Genomic DNA, 11,128 nt, shown 5'->3' with positions numbered 1-11,128 from the left:
AGGGAAATTCTGATACATGCTAAAACATGAATGAACCTTGAAGACATACTCATGATATAAGTCAATCACAAAAGAACAAATATTGTATGATTCCACTCACATGAGGTCCCTAGAGGAGTCAAATCCAGACAGGAAGTAGATGGTGGTGCCAGGGCCTGGGGGAGGGGGATGGAGAGTGAGTGTTTAATGGGGACTGAGTGTCAGTTTGGGGAGATGAGAAAGTTCTGGAGATGGATGGTGGGGACGGTTGTGCTACATTGTGAATGTGCTTAACACCATTGAATCATACATATTAAAATGGTGAAACAATACAATAACTAGCCTACCGACTTTGGTTTCTAAGTATTACTTTTTTACTAAAAGAAACCAGAGTTCATTGGAGAAATGGTTGATTACAGAGCTGGTCAAGGAAAATACAAAATGAATCTGGAGCATGTTAAAATGACATAATAGTCAACCTGAAGAAGTTGTTAATGGCCAAAGATAGAACAAAATAAATAATTATTATGTTGAGTTATATAACCCATTAACGCCATTTGTTCTGCCCTGGTGATTCCCTGAGACCCCACCCTACCCAAATCTCATGCCTGAACCTCTGCATCAGCTGTTCCGCACAAATGGCCTGTTTCAGCTCATGCTTCAAACTTTCCTAAGATCTGTCAAATGTTCACAAACCCCAAACAAGCAGCAGCTGGCCTTGGCATGCCCCATAAAACTTGCTAAGTGGCTCCAAGACTGGCACTAGTGGCAGCCAGGCTTGGTTTGCAGATGAGCCTCTTCCAGGTGGCTCCAAGCCCAGCACAGGTGGCCTGCATTTACAGATCATTTTGTAGCTCCTACCAGGTGACCCAGGTTAGGGACAGACAGTGACTAACCTTGGCCTGCACCAGAGCCCCTCCCAAGAGGCCCCAGAACCAACACACCCTGTGGCTGGCTTCAGAACACATCAGATTACCACCCAACCAGCTCCACAAATGACACACCTAAAGGGTGAACTTGGCAGGAACCAGAGCTCCACTACAGCAAGTCCTGCTCTGTAGGGTCAATCCATGCACAATATTTCATCTGCTGTAGTCTTCTCTATGAGTCAGCCTGTGCATCCATCACTCCCACAGACATTGCAACAGCAATCAAAGTTCAACTACAATAGGAGTGCACACACAACCCACACAAGGGACACCCTTGGAGCACCCAATTCAAGTGACCGAGGAGATGGTGCTACGGAGGCCCATAGGACACCTACTACATTAGCCAATCTGCCAAGACTGGGAGACCTAGCAGATCTACCTACCACATAGAAACAACACAGTGAGGCCACCAAAATGAGGAGACAGAGAAACATGTCCCAAATGAAAGAAAAGGACAACCTTCCAGAAAACAAACAAACAAACAAACAAATAAATAAATAAATAAAATGGAGACAAGCAAGCTGCCTGATACAAAGTTCAAAACACTGGTTATAAAGATGCTCAATGAACTTAGGGGAAGAATAGATGAACTCAGTGAGAACTTTAACAAAGAGATAGAAAGCATAAAAATAAGGATAGAAAACATTTAAAAGAACCAGTCAGAAATTAAGAATACTATAACTGAAATGAAGAATATATTAGATGGAACCAAAAGTACATTAGATGAAGCAGAGGAACAAATCAGCAATTTGCAAGACAAGAAAGTGAAAACACCCAATCACAACAGCAAACAGAAAAAAATAATTTTAGAAAATTAGGATAGTTTAAGGGACCTCTGTACAAACATTCAGATCATAGAAGGAGAAAAGAGAGAGCAATGAATTGAAACATGTTTAAAGAAATAATGACTGAAAACTTCTCTAACCTGGAAGAGAAACACATACACAAGCCCAGGAAACTCAGAGAGTCCCAAACAAGATGAACCCAAGCAGGCCCATACTAAAGCACATCATAATTAAAATGACAAATGTCAAAGACAAAAAGAGAATCTTAAGAGTAGTCAGACAATAGTTTAGTGGTTACCGGAGGATAAGGGGGGAGGGGGGTGGTAGATGAGGGTAAAGGGGATCAAATATATGGTGATGGAAGGAAAACTGACTCTGGGTGGTTAACACACAATGGAATTTATAGATGATGTAATACAGAATTGTACACCTGAAATCTATGTAACTTTACTAACAATTGTCACCCCGATAAACTTTAAATTTAAAAAAAAGTAGTCAGAGAAGAGCAATTAGTTACCTACAAGGGAGTTCCCATAAGATCCTCAGCTGATTTCTTAACGGGCACTTTGCAGGCCAGAGGGGATTGGCAGGAAATCTTTAAACAATGAAAAGCAAGGACCAGCAATGAAGATTACTGTACCCCAAAAGGCTATCATTTAAAATCGAAGGACAGATAAAGAGCTTCTCAGACAAGAAAACGCTAAAGGAGTTCATCACCACTAAATCACTATTACAAGACATGTAAACGGACTTCTTAAGAAGAAAAAAGTCTAAAGATAAAAAATATGAATAATAAAATGGCAATAACTACATATCTATCAACAATTACTTAAATGTAAATGGATTAAATTCTCTAATTAAAAAACATAAGGTGGCTGAGTGGATAAGAAAACAAGACCCAGAAATATGATGTCTACAAGAGACACACTTGAGGTCAAAAGACGCACGGAGACTGAAAGTAAAGGGATGGAAAAAGATGTTTTGTGCAAATGAAAATGAAAAAATCTGAGGTGTCAATACTTAAAGCAGACAAAATAGACTTTAAAACAAAGGCTATTACAAAAGTCAAAGACATTTCATAATGATAAAGGGGTCAATCCAACAAGAGGATATTACCATTGTAAACAATTACACACCCGACATAGAGGTACCTAAACACATAAAGCAAATTTTGACAGACAGCAAGAGAGAGATCGACATTAATGCAGTATGGAAGGGACTTTAACACCCCGTTGACATTAATAGATAGATCATCCAGATAGAAAATCAAGGACACAGCGACCTTAAATGACACCTTAAACCTGATGTATTTAAATTGATATTTTGAGAATATTTCACCCCAAAGAAGAAAAACATACATTCCTTTCAAGTGCACATGCAACATTTTCCAGGATAGACCACAGATTAGGCGTAAAACATGCCTCCACAAATTTACGAAGATTAAGATCATATCAAGCATCTTCTCTGAACACAATGGTATGAAACTAGAAATAAATTGCTAGAAGAAAATTGAAAACCACACAAACATTTACAGGCTAAATCACATGCTACTAAACATTGAAGGGGTTGAACAATATGATCAAAGAAGGAATCAAAAGACATCTTGAGATGAATGAAAATAAAAATACAATAAACAAACTCTATGGGACACAGCCAAAGCATTTCTAAGAAGGAAGTTCATAGAAATACAGGCCTACCTCAAGAAACAAGAAAAATCTCAAATAAAGAATCTAACCTTACACCTAAAAGAACTAGAAAAAGAAGAAGAAACAAAACCCAAAGTGAGTAGAAGGAAGGAAATACAAAGATCAGAGCAGAAATATGTCAAACAATTAAGTTCGCGAACTAGTTGCAATGATGTTGCTAACCATTTTTTATATCAGAGGGATTATTCATTATGAATTTCTACTGACTATGCAAACAGTTAACCAACTGTACTATTTGGAAGAGCAGAAAAGGCTGCATAAAAAGTGAGACGACCTGAAATTTCATCAACAATTCATGGCTCTTGCATCACAACAATGCACCAGCTCACACGGCACTGTCTGTGAGGGAGTAAATAAACAACTCAATTGGAACACCCTCCCTACTGACCTGCTCTGGCCCCCAATGACTCCTTCCTTTACCCAAAGATAAAGGAAATATTTAGAGGAAGACATTTTGATGACATTCAAGACATCAAGGGTAATACAACGACAGCTCTGATGGCCATTCCAGAAAAGAGTTCCAAAATTGCTTTGAAGGGTGCACTAGGCGCTGGCATCGGTGCATAGCTTCCCAAGGGAAGTACTTTGAAGGTGACCATAGTGATATTCAGCAATGAGGTATATAGTACTTTTCTAGGGTGAGTTTGCAAACTTAATTGTCCTACCTCATAAATGACATAGAGTCTAAAAGATCAACGAATCCAAGAGCTGGTTGTTAGAAAAGATTTTTTTTAATGGATAAATCTTTAACCAGACTCATGAAGAAACAAAACAGAGGATCCAAATAACTAAAATCAGAAATGAAAGAGAAGTGACAATTGCCACCACAAAAATACAAAGTATTACAAGAAAATACTACAAACAATTCTATGCCAACAAATTAGAGAATCTGGATGAAATGGATACATTCCTAAAAACATACAGTCTTCCAAGACTGAATCAAGAAGAAACAGACAGGGTGGTCGGGTGGCTCAGTTGGTTCGAGCGCGAGCTCTGGGCAATGGGACTGCCAGTTCGATTCCCACATGGGCCAGCGAGCTGCGCCCTCAGCAACTAGAATGAAGTCAATGAGCTGCCGCTGAGCTCCTGGGTGGCCAGATGGCTCAGTTGGTTGGAGCACAGGCTCTCAACCACGAGGTTGCCAGTTCGACTCCTGGATTCCCACAAGGGATGGTGAGCTGAGCCGCCTGCAACTAACAACGGCAACTGAACCTAGAGCTGAGCTGTGCCCTCCACAACTAAGATTGAAAGGACAACAGGCTGACTTGGAAAAAATCCTGGAAGTACACACTGTTCCCCAATAAAGTCCTGTTCCCCTGCCCCAATAAAATCACTGTTCCCCAATAAAGTCCTGTTCTCCTTCCCCAATAAAATCTTGAAGGAGAGGGAGAAGGAGAGGGAGAAGGAAGGCCGGCCCAGTGGTTCAGGTGGTTACAGCTCCATGCTCCTAACTCCGAACGCTGCCGGTTTGATTCTCACATGGGCCAGTGGGCTCTCAACAACAAGGTTGCCAGTTCAATTCCTTGAGTCCTGCAACAGATGGTGGGCTCTGCCCCCTGAAACTAGAAATGGCAACTGGACCTGGAGCTGAGCTGCGCCCTCCTCAACTAAGATTGAAAGGCAAACAACTTGACTTGGAAAAATGGCCTGGAAGTACACACTGTTCCCCAATAAAGTCCTGTTCCCCTTCCCCAATAAAATATGAAGAAGAAGAAGAAGAAGAAGAAGAAGAAGAAGAAGAAGAAGAAGAAACAGACAGTTTGAACAGACCAATAGCTACTAATGAAATCAAATCAATGTTCAAAAAATCCCAACAAACAAAAGTCCTGGACTTTGGTTTCACAGGTGAATTTCATCAAACATTCAAAAAAGAATTAACACCTATTCTTCTCAAACTATTCTAAAAAAAAAAATGAAGGGAAGAGAAGGCTCCCAAGGTAATTTTACCAGTCTAATATTACCCTAATTCCAAACCAGGCAAGGACGTTACAAAGGTAGGAAGGAAGGAAGGAAGCAAAGAAGGAAGGAACGTAGAAAAACTATAGGCCAATATCTCTGATGAACACAGATGCAAAATATCCTCAACATAATATCAGCAAACCAAATTCAACATTACATTACATTAAAATATCATACATCATGATCAAGTGGGATTTATTCCTGGGGTGCAAGTTTGGATCAGTGTCTGCAAATCAATCAACATGATACACCACATAAATGAAATGACGGATAAAAATCTGATTATAACAATAGATGCAGAAAAAGTATTTGATAAAATCCAGCATCCATTTATGATAAAAATAAAATAAAAACGCGAAAACCACTCAGCAAAGTGGAAATAGAGAAAATACCTCAACATTATAAAGGTCATATATGACAAAGCCACAGCTAACATCATACTCAATGGTGAAAAGCTAAAGACGTTTTCCTTAAGATCAGGAGCAAGACCAACATGTCCACAATTACCACTTTTTTATTTTTACAGGACTTTATTGGGGAACACTGTGTACCTCCAGGCCACTTTTCCAAGTCAAGTTGTTATCCTTTCAATCTTAGTTGTGGAGGGTGCCGTTCAGCTTCAAGTTTTTGTTCTTTCAGTCTTAGTTGTGGAGGGCGCAGCTCAGCTCCAGGTCCAGTTGCCATTTCTAGTTGCATCGGGCACAGCCCACCATCCCTTGCGGGAGTCGAACCGGCAACCTTGTGGTTGAGAGGACGCGCTCCAACCAACTGAGCCATTTGGGAACTGAGCGGCAGGTCAGCTCAAGGTGCCATGTTCAATTTTAGTTGCACGGGGCGCTGCCCACCATCCCTTGTGGGACTCGAGCAGTTGAACTGGCAACCTTGTGGTTGAGAGCCCACTGACTCATGTGGGAATCGAACTGGCAGCCTTCGGAGTTAGGAGCATGGAGATCTAACCGCCTGAGCCAACGGGCCGGCCCCCACATTTACCACTTTAATTCAACATAGTATTGGAAGTCCTAGCCACAGCAATCAAACAAGAAAAAGAAATAAAAGTTATCCACATTGGAAAGGAAGAACTAAAACTATTATTATTGGCAGATGACATGATAATATACAGAGAGAACCCCAAAGATTTCGCCAAAAAGCTATTAGAACTGATAAATGAATTCACTAAGGCAGCAGGATACAAAATTAATATTAGGAAATTGGATGTATTTTTATACAGCAATAACAAACTATCTGAAAGAGAAATGAAAAAAAAATCCATTTACATACAATTGCATAAAAAATAAAATACACAGAAATATATTTAACCAAGGAGGCAAAAGACCTGTACCTGGAAAACTACAAGACATCAAAGAAGATACAAATAAATGAAAGGATGTACTGTCCTCATGGGTAGGAAGAATTAACATCATTAAAATGTCCATAATGCACAAAGCAATCTACAGATTCAACGCAATCCCAATCAAAATACCAAAGGCAGTTTTCACTGAGCTAGAATAAATCATTGTAAAATGTATATGGAACCACAAACGACCCTGAATAGCCAAAGCAACCTTGAGAAAGATGAACAACGTTGGAGGTATCATGCTAGCTGATATCAAACTATACTACAAAGCTATAGTAATCAAAACAGCATGGTACTGGCATAAAAAACAGACATGTAGGCCAATGGACAGAGTAGAGAACCTAGAAATAGACCCACTCCTATACAGTCAATTAATCTGTGACAAAGGAAACAGGAATAAACAATGGGATAAAGACAGTCTCTTTAACAAGCGGTGTTTGGAAAACTGGACAGATGCATGCAAAAGAATGAAACTATCACTTTCTTACACCATATACAAAAAAAACCTCAAAATGGATTAAAAACTTAAATATGAGACCCCAAACCATAAAAGTCCTAGAAGAAAACATAGGCCGTAAATTGTTTGACATCACCCTTAGTAAAAAATTGTTGGATATGTCTACTATGGCAAGGGAAACAAAAGAAAAAATAAACAAATAGGATTTCATCAAACCAAAGAGTTTTGTCCAGAGAGGGAAACCATGAACAAAACGAAAAGACAGTCTACCAAATGGGAGAAGGTATTCACCAATGAAACATTTAATAAGGTGTTAATATCGAAAATGTACCAAGAATTCGTACAACTTAACACACACACACAAAATCAAACAATCTGATTAAAAAATGGGCAAAGGACCTGAATAGACATTTCTTCAAAGAGGACATACAGATGGCCAACAGACATATGAAAAAATGCTCAATGTCACTAATCATCAGAAAATGCAAATTAAAACCACAATGATCTATCACTTCACATCTGTCAGAATGACTGTCATCAATAAATCAACAAGCAACAAGTGTTGGAGAGGCTGTGGAGAAAAGGAAATTCTCATGCACTGTTGGTGGGATTGCAAATTGGTGCAGCCACTATAAAAAACAGTATGCAGATTCTTCAAACAAATTAAGAATGGAATTACAATATGACCCATCAATCCCACTTCTGGGTATTTATCTGAAGAAATACAAAACACAACTTTTATGACACTAAAAGGTATATGTACCTGTATGTTCATTGCACCATTACTCTCAGTAGCCCAAAACAGGAAGCCACCCAAGTGTCCATCGATAGATAAAAAAAGAAGAGATGGTATATAGGAGGTATGACAATTAAGTTCGCAAACATCCTAGAAAAAGTGCTACATACCTCATTGCTGAATATCACTATGGTCACCTTTGAAGTACTCCCCTTGGGAAGTTATGCACCTAAGTCAGTGCCTAGTCCATCCTTCAAAGCAATTTTGGAACTATTTTCTGGAATGGCCATCAGAACTGTCGTCATATGACCCTCGATTCCGGAATGTCATCAAAATGTCTTCCTTTCAATATTTCCTTTATCTTTGAGTAAAGAAAGAAGTCATTGGGGCCAGAGCAGGTGAGTAGGGAGGGTGTTCTAATCCAGTTATTTGTTTACTGGCTAAAAACGTCCTCACAGACAGTGTTGTGTGAGCTGGTGCACTGTCATGATGCGAGAGCCATGAATTGTTGGTGAAAAGTTCAGGTTGTCTAACTTTTTCACGCAGTTTTTCAGCACTTCCAAATAGTAAACTTGGTCAACTACTTGTCCAGTTGGTAGCAATTCATAATGAATAATCCCTCTGATATCAAAAAACATTAGGAACATTGTTGCAACAAGTTCGCAAACTTAATTGTCAGACATCATCCCTAGAGCCCAAGTTACCTTGGGGTGGGGGGAGCTGTCCAGCTTAGGGAGTCACCAGAAGGCTGCCAGCACCATGTCCCGTGCCTAGAATTTGCCTCAGGGGAAAGGAAAGGGGAAATGAAAGGAGAAGGGTGGTTCCAGGCATGAGGCTGGCCACAGACCTCTAACCTCGCCCTGGCCCATAAAAATGAAGGGAGACCCTTTTGGGGTGGTGGGAGCGCAGAATGGTGGGGAACAAGTGACCAGGGATGTTAAAACCATGTGATGAGTCTAGGAAGCATGGGGCACTATGAGGACTCTTGGAGACTTCTAATTCAGCCCAGAAAATCTGGGAAGGCTTCCTGGAGGAGGTGATGCCTGGAGAAGTAGTATTATTCTGGAGGAGATGGGTGGATGAAAGAGTGTTCCAAACATGGTATTAGCACCTGTAAACAGTGGGAGGGGAGAGGGAATGGGACTTTTCAGAAAAACAGAGAGGAATTCGCAGGCAGTAGTCTGGGGCTGGGGTGTCAGCTAGGGCCAGATCATACAAGGACTTGAAGAGTGGGAACAAGGGGTTTGGACTAATATGGGAAGAAGGCAAAAGTCACAGGACTCAGCCCCAAGGCCAAGGCCACTTCGTGACTTCTATTTTCTCCAGAGACAGGAGGCTCACTACCCATCAGGGAACCCAGCTCAGTGCAAACGGAATATTACACTTTGGTTGTTGCTGTTAATTTTGGATTCGCTGTTTTTATTATGGAAAAAATTATGCATGCAAACAGGGATGCAGAAAAAAAGCCCATGAAAAGCCACATCTTCCAAGCAGCTTTCTCAAGGTTTGACATCTTCACATTCGTCAGGTCCTCTTAAAAGTAAATCAGTCCTGCCTTTTCCTGTGGGAGCCACGGGCTTGAGGGGAGCGTGGCGTCTCCTCTCCCCGCCAGGCATGTGCTCGTTCACTGATATCGGTGTATTCGAAAAGGGGGAATCATCTGGCAAAAATGTCACTTTTCCTGCTGTGTTCAAAGCTCCCATTCGGCCAGATATTGTGAACTTTGTTCACACCAACTTGCGCAAAAACAACAGGCAGCCCTGTGCTGTCAGTGAATTAGCAGGTCATCAAACCAGTGCTGAGTCGTGGGGTCCTGGCAGAGCTGTGGCTCGAATTCCCAGCGTTCGAAGCGATGGGACTCAGCGTTCTGACTGGGGTGCCATTGGCAATGTGTGTCATGGGGGCCTCATGTTTGCACCAACCACAACCTGGCGCCATTGGCACCGCAGTGATCACAGCACAGAAGCGATATGCCATCTGCTCTGCCTTGGCCGCCTCGGCCTTAACCAGTGCTGGTCATGTCTAAAGGTCATCGTATTGAAGAAGTTGCTGAACTTCCTTTGGTGGTTGAAGGTATAGTTGAAGGCTGCAGGAAGACCAAGGAGGCTGTTTTGCTCCTTAAAAAGCTTAAAAACTGGAATGACATCAAAAGGTCAATACCGGGGTGGCTAGTTAGTTCAGTTAGTTAGAGCATGGTGCTGATAACACCAAGGTTGCCGGTTCGATCCCCGCATGGGCCACTGTGAGCTGCACCCTCCTTAAAAAAATCAATCAGGGACGCTGGGTGGCTCAGTTGGTTGGAGCTCGGTCTGTGAACAACAGGGTTGCTGGTTGGATTCCCACATGGGCCAGTGAGCTGCACCCTCCGCAGCTGGATTGAGGGACAACTGCTTGGAGCTGATGGGCCCTGGAGAAATGCACTGTTCCCCAATATTCCCCCATAAATATTTAAAATAAATAAATAAAAATGTCTATGCATCTTAGGAAATGAGAGCTCTCAAGGGCAAAATGGGAAAACATTGTCGCTTCCAGTACAGGGTACCTTGTGTCATCTATAATGAGGACAACCGCAAAGCCTTCAGAAACATCCCTGGAATTACTCGGCTTAATGTAAGCAAACTGAACACTTTGAAACTTGCTCCTGCTGGGCATGCGTGCCATTTCTGCATTTGGGCTGAAAGTGCTTTCCACAGCTTAGATGATGTGTGTGGCAGTTGGTGTAAAGCTGCCTCCCTCAAGAGTAACTACAACCTTCCCATGCACAAGACACTCAGTACAGACCTTAGGGGAATCTTGAAAATCCCAGAGATCCAAAGAGCCCACCGAGCACCACACAAGAAGAGTCACTGCAGAGTCCTGAAGAGAATCCACTGAAAAACCTGAGAATCGTTTGGGTTGACGCTAAACCCACATGCAAAGACCATGCACCGGAACCCATTCTTCACCAGGCCAAGAACCACCAGCTCCAGGAGGATAAAGCAGCAGCAGTGCTAGAAGCCAAGTCAGATGAGAAGGGGGCTCCAGGCAAGAAGCCAGTGGTACAGAAGAAAGGAAAGAAGGCTGTTGGCGTTACGAAGCAGAAGAAGCCTTTGGTGGGAAAAAGGCTGCAGCTACCAGGAAGCCAGCAGCTGAGAAGAAGCCCGCAGGAAAGAAACCCACCACAGAAGAAAGGCAGCCTGCGGCATAACCTTAAAACTTCTTTATTCCGTAAAGGTCGAATCAC

The 11,128-nt window shown here is 41.8% G+C and overlaps 1 pseudogene; it reads left to right on the top strand.

The window, feature by feature from the left end:
• The first annotated feature begins 9,374 nt into the window (after positions 1-9,374).
• LOC141572851 (large ribosomal subunit protein uL4-like) lies at positions 9,375-11,092 on the top strand (annotated as a pseudogene).
• Positions 11,093-11,128: the final 36 nt, after the last annotated feature.

This window comes from Rhinolophus sinicus, linkage group LG07 (assembly GCF_036562045.2).
Source record: "Rhinolophus sinicus isolate RSC01 linkage group LG07, ASM3656204v1, whole genome shotgun sequence".
NCBI lineage: Eukaryota > Metazoa > Chordata > Mammalia > Chiroptera > Rhinolophidae > Rhinolophus > Rhinolophus sinicus.
Note: the sequence above shows the minus strand (reverse complement) of the source record. Positions and strands in the feature narration are given on the sequence as shown.